Genomic DNA, 14,755 nt, shown 5'->3' on the forward strand with positions numbered 1-14,755 from the left:
ACAGGAATGGTTCAAAACATAGTCAGTAGAAGTGTCGGCCTTCATAAACTTAAGTCGGCATTGTGCCTTTTGTGTTTAATTCCGAAGCAATTTCTGTGTTTCATTGTCAATAAGAAGGTCCAAGGGATACAGTAAACCTTGAGTGATACATCGCAATCTATAACTGGTGTCCCACGAATGGTTCAAAACATAGTCAGTAAGAAGTGTCGGTCTTCATGTACCTAAGTCGGCATTGTACCTTTTGTATTTAATTCCGATGCAATTTCTGTGATTCATCGTCAATAAGAAGGTCCAAGGGATACAGTAAACCTGAAGTGAAGCATCGGAATCTATAACTAGTGTCACAGGAATGGTTCAAAACATAGTCAGTAAGAAGTGTCGGTCTTCATGTTTTAAGTCGGCATTGTGCCTTTTCTATTGAATTCCGATGCAATTTCAGTGTTTCATCGTCAATAAGAAGGTCAGAGGGATACAGTAAACCTGAAGTGAAGCATCGGAATCTATAACTAGTGTCACAGGAATGGTTCAAAAGATAGTCAGTAAGAAGAGTCAGACTTCTTGTAATAAAGTCGGCATTGTGCCTTTAGTATTTAATTCCGATGCAATTTCTGTGTTTCATCATCAATAAGAAGGTCAGAGGTATACAGTGAACCTGAAGTGAAGCATCGGACTCTATAACTAGTGTCACATGAACGGTTCAAAACATAGTCAGTAAGAAGAGTCAGTCTTTTTGTACTTAATTCGGCATTGTGCCTTTTGTATTTAATTCCGACGCAATTTCTGTGTTTAATCGTCAATAAGAAGGTCAAAGGGATGCAGTAAACCTGAAGTGAAGCATCGGAATCTCTAACTAGTGTCACAGGATTGGTTCAAAACAAAGGCAGTAAGAAGAGTCAGTCTTCTTGTACTTAAGTCGGCATTGTGCCTTTTGTATTTAATTCCGATGCAATTTCTGTGTTTCATCGTCAATAAGAAGGTCCACGGGATACAGTAAACCTGAAGTGAAGCATCGTTATCTATAACTCGTGTCACAGGAATGGTCAGTAAGAAGAGTCAGTCTTCTTGTCCTTAAGTCGGCATTGTGCCTTTTGTATTTAATTCCGATGCAATTTCTGTGTTTCATCGTCAATAAGAAGGTCCAAGGGATACAGTAAACCTGAAGTGAAGCATCGGAATCTATAACTAGTGTTACAGGAATGGTTCAAAACATAGTCAGGAAGAAGTGTCGGTCTTCATGTACTTAAGTCGGCATTGTGCCTTTTGTATTTAATTCCGATGCAATTTCTGTGTTTCATCGTCGGTAAAAAGGTCCACGAGATACAGTAAACCTGAAGTGAAGCATCGGAATCTATAACTAGTGTCACAGGAATGGTTCAAAGATAGTCAGTAAGTAGTGTCGGTCTTCATGTACTTAAGTCGGCATTGTGCCTTTTGTATTTAATTCCGAAGCAATTTCTGTGTTTCATTGTCAATAAGAAGGTCCAAGGGATACAGTAAACCTTGAGTGATACATCGCAATCTATAACTGGTGTCCCAGGAATGGTTCAAAACATAGTCAGTAAGAGGTGTCGGTCTTCATGTACCTAAGTCGGCATTGTACCTTTTGTATTTAATTCCGATGCAATTTCTGTGATTCATCGTCAATAAGAAGGTCCAAGGGATACAGTAAACCTGAAGTGAAGCATCGGAATCTATAACTAGTGTCACAGGAATGGTTCAAAACATAGTCAGTAAGAAGTGTCGGTCTTCATGTTTTAAGTCGGCATTGTGCCTTTTCTATTGAATTCCGATGCAATTTCAGTGTTTCATCGTCAATAAGAAGGTCAGAGGGATACAGTAAACCTGAAGTGAAGCATCGGAATCTATAACTAGTGTCACAGGAATGGTTCAAAAGATAGTCAGTAAGAAGAGTCAGACTTCTTGTAATTAAGTCGGCATTGTGCCTTTAGTATTTAATTCCGATGCAATTTCTGTGTTTCATCATCCTTAAGAAGGTCAGAGGTATACAGTGAACCTGAAGTGAAGCATCGGACTCTATAACTAGTGTCACATGAACGGTTCAAAACATAGTCAGTAAGAAGAGTCAGTCTTTTTGTACTTAATTCGGCATTGTGCCTTTTGTATTTAATTCCGATGCAATTTCTGTGTTTCATCGTCAATAAGAACGTCCACAGGATGCAGTAAACCTGAAGTGAAGCATCGGAATCTATAACTAGTGTCACAGGAATGGTTCAAAACATAGTCAGTAAGAAGTGTCGGTCTTCATGTTTTAAGTTGGCATTGTGCCTTTTCTATTGAATTCCGATGCAATTTCAGTGTTTCATCGTCAATAAGAAGGTCAGAGGGGTACAGTAAACCTGAAGTGAAGCATCGGAATCTATAACTAGTGTCACAGGAATGGTTCAAAAGATAGTCAGTAAGAAGAGTCAGACTTCTTGTAATTAAGTCGGCATTGTGCCTTTAGTATTTAATTCCGATGCAATTTCTGTGTTTCATCATCAATAAGAAGGTCAGAGGTATACAGTGAACCTGAAGTGAAGCATCGGACTCTATAACTAGTGTCACATGAACGGTTCAAAACATAGTCAGTAAGAAGAGTCAGTCTTTTTGTACTTAATTCGGCATTGTGCCTTTTGTATTTAATTCCGACGCAATTTCTGTGTTTAATCGCCAATAAGAAGGTCAAAGGGATGCAGTAAACCTGAAGTGAAGCATCGGAATCTCTAACTAGTGTCACAGGACTGGTTCAAAACAAAGGCAGTAAGAAGAGTCAGTCTTCTTGTACTTAAGTCGGCATTGTGCCTTTTGTATTTAATTCCGATGCAATTTCTGTGTTTCATCGTCAATAAGAAGGTCCAAGGGATACAGTAAACCTGAAGTGAAGCATCGGAATCTATAACTAGTGTCACAGGTATGGTTCAAAACATTGTCAGTAAGGAGAGTCAGACTTTTGTACTTAAGTCGGCTTTGTTCCCTTTGTATTTAATTCCGATGCAATTTCTATGTTTCATCGTCAATAAGAAGGTCCAAGGGATACAGTAAAACTGAAGTCAAACATCGGAATCTATAACTAGTGTCACAGGAATGGTTCAAAGCTTAGACAGTGGGAAGAGCCAGTCTTCTTGTACTTAAGTCGGCATTGTGCCTTTTGTATTTAATTCCGATGCAATTTCTGTGTTTCATCGTCAATAAGAACGTCCACGGGATACAGTAAACCTGAAGTGAAGCATCGGAATCTATAACTAGTGTCACAGGAATGGTTCAAAACCTTGTCAGTAAGAAGAAACAGTCTCTTGTACTTAAGTAGGCTTTGGGCCTTTTGTATTTAATTCCGAGGCAATTTCTGTGTTTCATCGTCAATACGAAGGTCCAAGGGATACAGTAAACCTGGAGTGAAGCATCGGAATCTAAAACTGGTGTCCCAGGAATGGTTCAAAACATAGTCAGCAAGAAGTGTCGGTCTTCATGTACCTAAGTCAGCATTGTGCCTTTTGTATTTAATTCCGATGCAATTTCTGTGTTTCATCGTCAATAAGAAGGTCCAAGGGATACAGTAAACCTGAAGTGATGCATCGGAAACTATAACTAGTTTCACAGGAATGGTCAGTAGGAAGAGTAAGTCTTCTTGTCCTTAAGTCGGCATTGTGCCTTTTGCATTTAATTCCGATGCAATTTATGTGTTTCTTCGTCAATAAGAATGTCCAAGGGATACAGTAAGCATGAAGTGAAGCATCGGAATCAATAACTAGTGTTACAGGAATGGTTCAAAACATAGTCAGTAAGAAGTGTCCTTCTTCATGTACTTAAGTCGCCGTGTGCCTTTTGTATTTCATTCCGATGCAATATCTGTGTTTCATCGTCAATAAGAAGGTCCAAGGGATACAGTAAACCTGGATTGAAGCATCGGAATCTATAACTAGTGTCACAGGAATGGTTCAAAACTTAGTCAGAAAGAAGTGTCGGTCTTCATGTACTTAAGTCAGCATTGTACCTTTTGTATTTAATTCCGATGCAATTTCTGTGTTTCATCGTCAATAAGAAGGTCCAAGGGATACAGTAAACCTGAAGTGAAGCATCGGAATTTGTAACTAGTGTCACAGAAAGGGTCAGTAGGAAGAGTCAGTCTTCTTGTCGTTAAGTCGGCATTGTGCCTTTTGTATATAATTCCGATGCAATTTCTGTGTTTCATCGTCAATAAGAAGGTCCAAGCGATACAGTAGACCTGAAGTGAAGCATCGGAATCTATAACTAGAGTAACAAGAATGGTCAGTAGAAAGAGTCAGGCTTCTTGCCCATAAGTCGGCATTGTGCCTTTTGTATTTAATTCCGATGTAATTTCTGTGTTTCATCGTAAATAAGGAGATCCATGGGATACAGTCAACCTGAAGTGAAGCATCGGAATCTATAACTAGTGTTACAGGAATGGTTCAAAACATAGTCAGTAAGAAGTGTCGGTCTTCATGTACTTAAGTCGGCATTGTGCCTTTTGTATTTAGTTCCGATGCAATTTCTGTGTTTCATCGTCAATAAGAAGGTCCAAGGGATACATTAAACCTGAAGTGAAGCATCGGAATCTATAACAAGTGTCACAGAAAGGGTCAGTAGGAAGAGTCAGTCTTCTTGTCCTTAAGTCGGAATTGTGCCTTTTGTATTTAATTCCGATGCGATTTCTGTGTTTCATCGTCAATAAGAAGGTCCAAGCGATACAGTAAACCTGAAGTGAAGCATCGGAATCTATAACTAGTGTTACAGGTATGGTTCAAACATAGTCAGTAGAAGTGTCGGCCTTCATAAACTTAAGTCGGCATTGTGCCTTTTGTATTAAATTCCGAAGCAATTTCTGTGTTTCATCGTCAATAAGTAGGTCCGAGGGATACAGTAAAGCTTGAGTGAAGCATCGGAATCTATAACTGGTGTCCCAGGAGTGGTTCAAAACATAGTCAGTAAGAAGTGTCGGTCTTCATGTGCCTAAGTCGGCATTGTACTTTTGTATTTAATTCCGATGCAATTTCTGTGATTCATCGTCAATAAGAAGGTCCAAGGGATACAGTAAACCTGAAGTGAAGCATCGGAATCTATAACTAGTGTCACAGGAATGGTTCAATACATAGTCAGTAAGAAGTGTCGGTCTTCATGCTTTAAGTCGGCATTGTGCCTTTTGTATTTAAATCCGATGCTATTTCTGTGTTTCATCGTCAATAAGGAGGTCCAAGGGGTACAGTAATACTGAAGTCAAACATCGGAATCTATAACTAGTGTCACAGGAATGGTTCAAAACATAGACAGTAAGAAGAGTCAGTCTTCTTTTACTTAAGTCGGCATTGTGCCTTATCTATTGAATTCCAATGCAATTTCAGTGTTTCGTCGTCAATAAGAAGGTCAGAGGGATACAGTAAACCTGAAGTGAAGCATCGGAATCTATAACTAGTGTCACAGGAATGGTTCAAAAGATAGTCAGTAAGATGAGTCAGACTTCTTGTAATTAAGTCGGCATTGTGCCTTTAGTATTTAATTCCGATGCAATTTCTGTGTTTCATCATCAATAAGAAGGTCAGAGGTATACAGTAAACCTGAAGTGAAGCATCGGAATCTATAACTAGTGTCACATGAACGGTTCAAAACATAGTCAGTAAGAAGAGTCAGTCTTTTTGTACTTAATTCGGCATTGTGCCTTTTGTATTTAATTCCGACGCAATTTCTGTGTTTAATCGTCAATAAGAAGGTCAAAGGGATGCAGTAAACCTGAAGTGAAGCATCGGAATCTCTAACTAGTGTCACAGGATTGGTTCAAAACAAAGGCAGTAAGAAAAGTCAGTCTTCTTGTACTTAAGTCGGCATTGTGCCTTTTGTATTTAATTCCGATGCAATTTCTGTGTTTCATCGTCAATAAGAAGGTCCAAGGGATACAGTAAACCTGAAGTGAAGCATCGGAATCTATAACTAGTGTCACAGGTATGGTTCAAAACATTGTCAGTAAGGAGAGTCAGTCTCTTGTACTTAAGACGGCTTTGGGCCTCTTGTATTTAATTCCGAGGCAATTTCTGTGTTTCATCGTCAATAAGAAGGTCCAAGGGATACAGTAAACCTGGAGTGAAGCATCGTAATCTAAAACTGGTGTCCCAGGAATGGTTCAAAACATAGTCAGCAAGAAGTGTCGGTCTTCATGTACTTAAGTCGGCATTGTGCCTTTCGTATTTAATTCGGATGCACGTTTTGAACCATTCCTGTGACACTAGTTATAGATTCCGATGCTTCACTTCAGGTTTACCGAATCCCTTGGACCTTCTTATTGACGATGAAACACAGAAATTGCATCGGAATTAAATACAAAAGGCACAATGCCGACTTAAGTACATGAAGCCCTACACTTCTTACTGACTATGTTTGAACCATTCCTGTAACACTAGTTATAGATTCCGATGCTTCACTTCAGTTTTACTGTATCTCTTAGACCTTCTTATTGACGATGAAACACAGAAATTGCATCGGAATTAAATGCAAAAGGCATAATGCCGACTTAAGTAAATGAAGACCGACACTTCTTACTGACTATATTTTGAACCATTTTCTGAGACACTAGTTATAGAATCCGATGTTTGACTTCAGGTTTACTGTATCCCTTGGACCTTCTTATTGACGATGAAACACAGAAATTGCGTCGGAATTAAATGCAAAAGGCACAATGCCGACCTAAGTACATGAAGACCGACACTTCTTACTGACTATGTTTTGAACCATTCCTGTGACACTAGTTATAGATTCCGATGCTTCACTCCAGGTTTACTGTATCCCTTGGACCTTCTTATTGACGATGAAACACAGAAATTGCATCGGAATTAAACACAAAAGGCCCGACGCCGACTTAAGTACATGAAGACCGACACTTCTTACTGACTAAGTTTTGAACCATTCCTGTAACACTAATTATAGATTCCGATGCTTCACTTCAGGTTTACTGTATCCCTTGGACCTTCTTATTGACGATGAAAAACAGAAATTGCATGGGATTTAATTACAAATGGCACAATGCCGACTTAAGTACAAGAAGACTGACTCTTCCTAATGTCTAAGATTTGAACCATTCCTGTGACACTAGTTATAGATTCCGATGCTTCACTTCAGGTTTTTATGTATCCCTTGGACCTTCTTATTGACGATGAAACACAGAAATTGCAACGGAATTAAATACAAATGGCACAAAGCCGATTTCAGTTCGTGAAGGAGGACACTTCTTCGTGACTAAGTTTTGAAAAATTCCTGTGACACTAGTTATGGATTCCGATGCTTCACTTCAGGTTTACTGTATCCCTTGGACCTTCTTATTGACGATGAAACACAGAAATTGCATCCGAATTTAATACAAAAGGCACAATGCCGACTTAAGTACATGAAGAACGACACTTCTTACTGACAATGATTTGAAGCATTCCTGTGACACTAGTTATAGATTCCGATGCTTCACTCCAGGTTTACTGTATCCCTTGGACCTTCTTATTGACGATGAAACACAGAAATTGCATCGGAATTAAACACAAAAGGCCCGACGCCGACTTAAGTACATGAAGACCGACACTTCTTACTGACTAAGTTTTGAACCATTCCTGTAACACTAATTATAGATTCCGATGCTTCACTTCAGGTTTACTGTATCCCTTGGACCTTCTTATTGACGATGAAAAACAGAAATTGCATGGGATTTAAATACAAATGGCACAATGCCGACTTAAGTACAAGAAGACTGACTCTTCCTAATGTCTAAGATTTGAACCATTCCTGTGACACTAGTTATAGATTCCGATGCTTCACTTCAGGTTTACTGTATCCCTTGGACCTTCTTATTGACGATGAAACACAGAAATTGCATCGGAATTAAATACAAATGGCACAAAGCCGATTTCAGTTCGTGAAGGAGGACACTTCTTCGTGACTAAGTTTTGAAAAATTCCTGTGACACTAGTTATGGATTCCGATGCTTCACTTCAGGTTTACTGTATCCCTTGGACCTTCTTATTGACGATGAAACACAGAAATTGCATCGGAATTTAATACAAAAGGCACAATGCCGACTTAAGTACATGAAGAACGACACTTCTTACTGACAATGATTTGAAGCATTCCTGTGACACTAGTTATAGATTCCGATGCTTCACTTCAGGTTTACTGTATCCCTTGGACCTTCTTATTGACGATGAAACACAGAAATTGCATGGGAATTAAATACAAAGGTCACACTGCCGACTTAAGTACATGAAGACCGACACTTCTTACTGACTATGGTTTGAACCATTCCTGAGACACTAGTTATAGATTCCGATGCATCACTCCTGGTTTACTGTATCGCTTGGACCTTCTTATTGACGATGAAACACAGAAATTGCATCGGAATTAAATGCAAAACGCACAATGCCGACTTAAGTACATAAAGACCGACACTTCTTACTGACTATGATTTGAACCATTCCTGTGACACTAGTTATAAATTCCGATGCTTCACTTCTGGTTTACTGTATCCCTTGGACGTTCTTATTGACGAAGAAACACAGAAATTGCATCGGAATTAAATACAAAAGGCACAATGCCGACTTAAGGACAAGAAGACTGACTCTTCCTACTGACCATTCCTGTGACACTAGTTATAGATTCCGATGCTTCACTTCAGGTTTACTGTATCCCTTGGACCTTCTTATTGACGATGGAACACAGAAATTGCATCGGAATTAAATACAAAAGGCACAACGCCGACTTAAGTACATGAAGACCGACACTTCTTACTGACTATGTTTAGAACCTTTCCTGTAACACTAGTTATAGATTCCGATGCTTCACTTGAGGATTACTGTATCCCTTGGACCATCTTATTGACGATGAAACACAGAAATGGCATCGCAATTAAATACAAAAGGCAATATGCCGACTTAAGGAGAAGAAGACTGACTCTTCCTACTGACCATTCCTGTAACACTAGTTATAGATTCCGATGCTTCACTTCAGGTTTACTGTATCCCTTGGACCTTCTTAATGACGATGAAATACAGAAATTGCATCGGAATTAAATACAAAAGGCACATTGCCGACTTAAGGACAAGAAGACTGACTCTTCACTCCAGGTTTACTGTATCCCTTGGACCTTCTTATTGACGATGAAACACAGAAATTGCATCGGAATTAAATACAGAAGGCACAATGCCGACTAAAGTACTTGAAGACCGACACTTCTTACTGACTATGTTTTGAACCATTCCTGTGACACTAGTTATAGATTCCGATGCTTCACTTCAGGTTTACTGTATCCCTTGGACCTTCTTATTGACGATGAAACACAGAAATTGCATGGGAATTAAATACAAAGGTCACAATGCCGACTTAAGTACATAAATACCGACACTTCTTACTGACTATGATTTGAACCATTCCTGAGACACTAGTTATAGATTCCGATGCATCACTCCTGGTTTACTGTATCCCTTGGACCTTTTTACTGACGATGAAACACAGAAATTGCATCGGAATTAAATGCAAAACGCACAATGCCGACTTAAGTACATGAAGACCGACACTTCTTACTGACTATGATTTGAACCATTCCTGAGACACTAGTTATAGATTCCGATGCATCACTCCTGGTTTACTGTATCCCTTGGACCTTTTTACTGACGATGAAACACAGAAATTGCATCGGAATTAAATGCAAAACGCACAATGCCGACTTAAGTACATGAAGACCGACACTTCTTACTGACTATGATTTGAACCATTCCTGTGACACTAGTTATAAATTCCGATGCTTCACTTCTGGTTTACTGTATCCCTTGGACGTTCTTATTGACGAAGAAACACAGAAATTGCATCGGAATTAAATACAAAAGGCACAATGCCGACTTAAGGACAAGAAGACTGACTCTTCCTACTGACCATTCCTGTGACACTAGTTATAGATTCCGATGCTTCACTTCAAGTTTACTGTATCCCTTGGACCTTCTTATTGACGATGGAACACAGAAATTGCATCGGAATTAAATACAAAAGGCACAACGCCGACTTAAGTACATGAAGACCGACACTTCTTACTGACTATGTTTTGAACCTTTCCTGTAACACTAGTTATAGATTCCGATGCTTCACTTGAGGATTACTGTATCCCTTGGACCATCTTATTGACGATGAAACACAGAAATGGCATCGCAATTAAATACAAAAGGCAATATGCCGACTTAAGGAGAAGAAGACTGACTCTTCCTACTGACCATTCCTGTAACACTAGTTATAGATTCCGATGCTTCACTTCAGGTTTACTGTATCCCTTGGACCTTCTTAATGACGATGAAATACAGAAATTGCATCGGAATTAAATACAAAAGGCACATTGCCGACTTAAGGACAAGAAGACTGACTCTTCACTCCAGGTTTACTGTATCCCTTGGACCTTCTTATTGACGATGAAACACAGAAATTGCATCGGAATTAAATACAGAAGGCACAATGCCGACTAAAGTACTTGAAGACCGACACTTCTTACTGACTATGTTTTGAACCATTCCTGTGACACTAGTTATAGATTCCGATGCTTCACTTCAGGTTTACTGTATCCCTTGGACCTTCTTATTGACGATGAAACACAGAAATTGCATCGGAATTTAATACAAAAGGCACAATGCCGACTTAAGTACATGAAGAACGACACTTCTTACTGACAATGATTTGAAGCATTCCTGTGACACTAGTTATAGATTCCGATGCTTCACTCCAGGTTTACTGTATCCCTTGGACCTTCTTATTGTCGATGAAACACAGAAATTGCATCGGAATTAAACACAAAAGGCCCGACGCCGACTTAAGTACATGAAGACCGACACTTCTTACTGACTAAGTTTTGAACCATTCCTGTAACACTAATTATAGATTCCGATGCTTCACTTCAGGTTTACTGTATCCCTTGGACCTTCTTATTGACGATGAAAAACAGAAATTGCATGGGATTTAAATACAAATGGCACAATGCCGACTTAAGTACAAGAAGACTGACTCTTCCTAATGTCTAAGATTTGAACCATTCCTGTGACACTAGTTATAGATTCCGATGCTTCACTTCAGGTTTACTGTATCCCTTGGACCTTCTTATTGACGATGAAACACAGAAATTGCATGGGAATTAAATACAAAGGTCACACTGCCGACTTAAGTACATGACGACCGACACTTCTTACTGACTATGGTTTGAACCATTCCTGAGACACTAGTTATAGATTCCGATGCATCACTCCTGGTTTACTGTATCGCTTGGACCTTCTTATTGACGATGAAACACAGAAATTGCATCGGAATTAAATGCAAAACGCACAATGCCGACTTAAGTACATAAAGACCGACACTTCTTACTGACTATGTTTTGAACCATTCCTGTGACACTAGTTATAGATTCCGATGCTTCACGCCAGGTTTACTGTATCCCTTGGACCTTCTTATTGACGATGAAACACAGAAATTGCATCGGAATTAAATACAAAAGGCACAATGCCGACTTAATTACAAGAAGACTGACTCTTCCTACTGACCATTCCTGTGACACTAGTTATAGATTCCGATGCTTCACTTCAGGTTTACTGTATCCCTTGGACCTTCTTATTGACGATGGAACACAGAAATTGCATCGGAATTAAATACAAAAGGCACAACGCCGACTTAAGTACATGAAGACCGACACTTCTTACCGACTATGTTTTGAACCTTTCCTGTAACACTAGTTAGAGATTCCGATGCTTCACTTCAGGTTTACTGTATCCCTTGGACCTTCTTATTGACGATGAAACACAGAAATTGCATCGGAATTACATACAAAAGGCACAATGCCGACTTAAGGACAAGAAGACTGACTCTTCCAACTGGCCATTCCTGTGACACTAGTTATAGATTCCGATGCTTCACTTCAGGTTTACTGTATCCCTTGGACCTTCTTATCGACGATGAAACACAGAAATTGCATCGGAATTAAATACAAAAGGCACAATGCCGACATAATTACATGAAGACCGACACTTCTTACTGACTATGTTTTGAACCATTCCTGTGACACTAGTTATACATTCCGATGCTTCACGCCAGGTTTACTGTATCCCTTGGACCTTCTTATTGACGATGAAACACAGAAATTGCATCGGAATTAAATACAAAAGTCACAATGCCGACTTAAGTACATGAAGACCGACGCTTCTTACTGACAATGTTTTGAAGCATTCCTGTGACACTAGTTATAGATTCCGATGCTTCACTTCAGGTTTACTGTATCCCTTGGACCTTCTTATTGACGATGAAACACAGAAATTGCATGGGAATTAAATACAAAGGTCACAATGCCAACTTAAGTACATGAAGACCGACACTTCTTACTGACTATGATTTGAACCATTCCTGAGACACTAGTTATAGATTCCGATGCATCACTCCTGGTTTACTGTATCCCTTGGACCTTTTTACTGACGATGAAACACAGAAATTGCATCGGAATTAAATGCAAAACGCACAATGCCGACTTAAGTACATGAAGACCGACACTTCTTACTGACTATGATTTGAACCATTCCTGTGACACTAGTTATAAATTCCGATGCTTCACTTCTGGTTTACTGTATCCCTTGGACGTTCTTATTGACGAAGAAACACAGAAATTGCATCGGAATTAAATACAAAAGGCACAATGCCGACTTAAGGACAAGAAGACTGACTCTTCCTACTGACCATTCCTGTGACACTAGTTATAGATTCCGATGCTTCACTTCAGGTTTACTGTATCCCTTGGACCTTCTTATTGACGATGGAACACAGAAATTGCATCGGAATTAAATACAAAAGGCACAACGCCGACTTAAGTACATGAAGACCGACACTTCTTACTGACTATGTTTTGAACCTTTCCTGTAACACTAGTTATAGATTCCGATGCTTCACTTGAGGATTACTGTATCCCTTGGACCATCTTATTGACGATGAAACACAGAAATGGCATCGCAATTAAATACAAAAGGCAATATGCCGACTTAAGGAGAAGAAGACTGACTCTTCCTACTGACCATTCCTGTAACACTAGTTATAGATTCCGATGCTTCACTTCAGGTTTACTGTATCCCTTGGACCTTCTTAATGACGATGAAATACAGAAATTGCATCGGAATTAAATACAAAAGGCACATTGCCGACTTAAGGACAAGAAGACTGACTCTTCACTCCAGGTTTACTGTATCCCTTGGACCTTCTTATTGACGATGAAACACAGAAATTGCATCGGAATTAAATACAGAAGGCACAATGCCGACTAAAGTACTTGAAGACCGACACTTCTTACTGACTATGTTTTGAACCATTCCTGTGACACTAGTTATAGATTCCGATGCTTCACTTCAGGTTTACTGTATCCCTTGGACCTTCTTATTGACGATGAAACACAGAAATTGCATCGGAATTTAATACAAAAGGCACAATGCCGACTTAAGTACATGAAGAACGACACTTCTTACTGACAATGATTTGAAGCATTCCTGTGACACTAGTTATAGATTCCGATGCTTCACTCCAGGTTTACTGTATCCCTTGGACCTTCTTATTGACGATGAAACACAGAAATTGCATCGGAATTAAACACAAAAGGCCCGACGCCGACTTAAGTACATGAAGACCGACACTTCTTACTGACTAAGTTTTGAACCATTCCTGTAACACTAATTATAGATTCCGATGCTTCACTTCAGGTTTACTGTATCCCTTGGACCTTCTTATTGACGATGAAAAACAGAAATTGCATGGGATTTAAATACAAATGGCACAATGCCGACTTAAGTACAAGAAGACTGACTCTTCCTAATGTCTAAGATTTGAACCATTCCTGTGACACTAGTTATAGATTCCGATGCTTCACTTCAGGTTTACTGTATCCCTTGGACCTTCTTATTGACGATGAAACACAGAAATTGCATCGGAATTAAATACAAATGGCACAAAGCCGATTTCAGTTCGTGAAGGAGGACACTTCTTCGTGACTAAGTTTTGAAAAATTCCTGTGACACTAGTTATGGATTCCGATGCTTCACTTCAGGTTTACTGTATCCCTTGGACCTTCTTATTGACGATGAAACACAGAAATTGCATCGGAATTTAATACAAAAGGCACAATGCTGACTTAAGTACATGAAGAACGACACTTCTTACTGACAATGATTTGAAGCATTCCTGTGACACTAGTTATAGATTCCGATGCTTCACTTCAGGTTTACTGTATCCCTTGGACCTTCTTATTGACGATGAAACACAGAAATTGCATGGGAATTAAATACAAAGGTCACACTGCCGACTTAAGTACATGACGACCGACACTTCTTACTGACTATGGTTTGAACCATTCCTGAGACACTAGTTATAGATTCCGATGCATCACTCCTGGTTTACTGTATCGCTTGGACCTTCTTATTGACGATGAAACACAGAAATTGCATCGGAATTAAATGCAAAACGCACAATGCCGACTTAAGTACATAAAGACCGACACTTCTTACTGACTATGATTTGAACCATTCCTGTGACACTAGTTATAAATTCCGATGCTTCACTTCAGGTTTACTGTATCCCTTGGACCTTCTTATTGACGAAGAAACACAGAAATTGCATCGGAATTAAATACAAAAGGCACAATGCCGACTTAAGGACAAGAAGACTGACTCTTCCTACTGACCATTCCTGTGACACTAGTTATAGATTCCGATGCTTCACT

This window comes from Schistocerca americana, unplaced genomic scaffold, assembly GCF_021461395.2.
Source record: "Schistocerca americana isolate TAMUIC-IGC-003095 unplaced genomic scaffold, iqSchAmer2.1 HiC_scaffold_13, whole genome shotgun sequence".
In the NCBI taxonomy this organism is placed as follows: domain Eukaryota; kingdom Metazoa; phylum Arthropoda; class Insecta; order Orthoptera; family Acrididae; genus Schistocerca; species Schistocerca americana.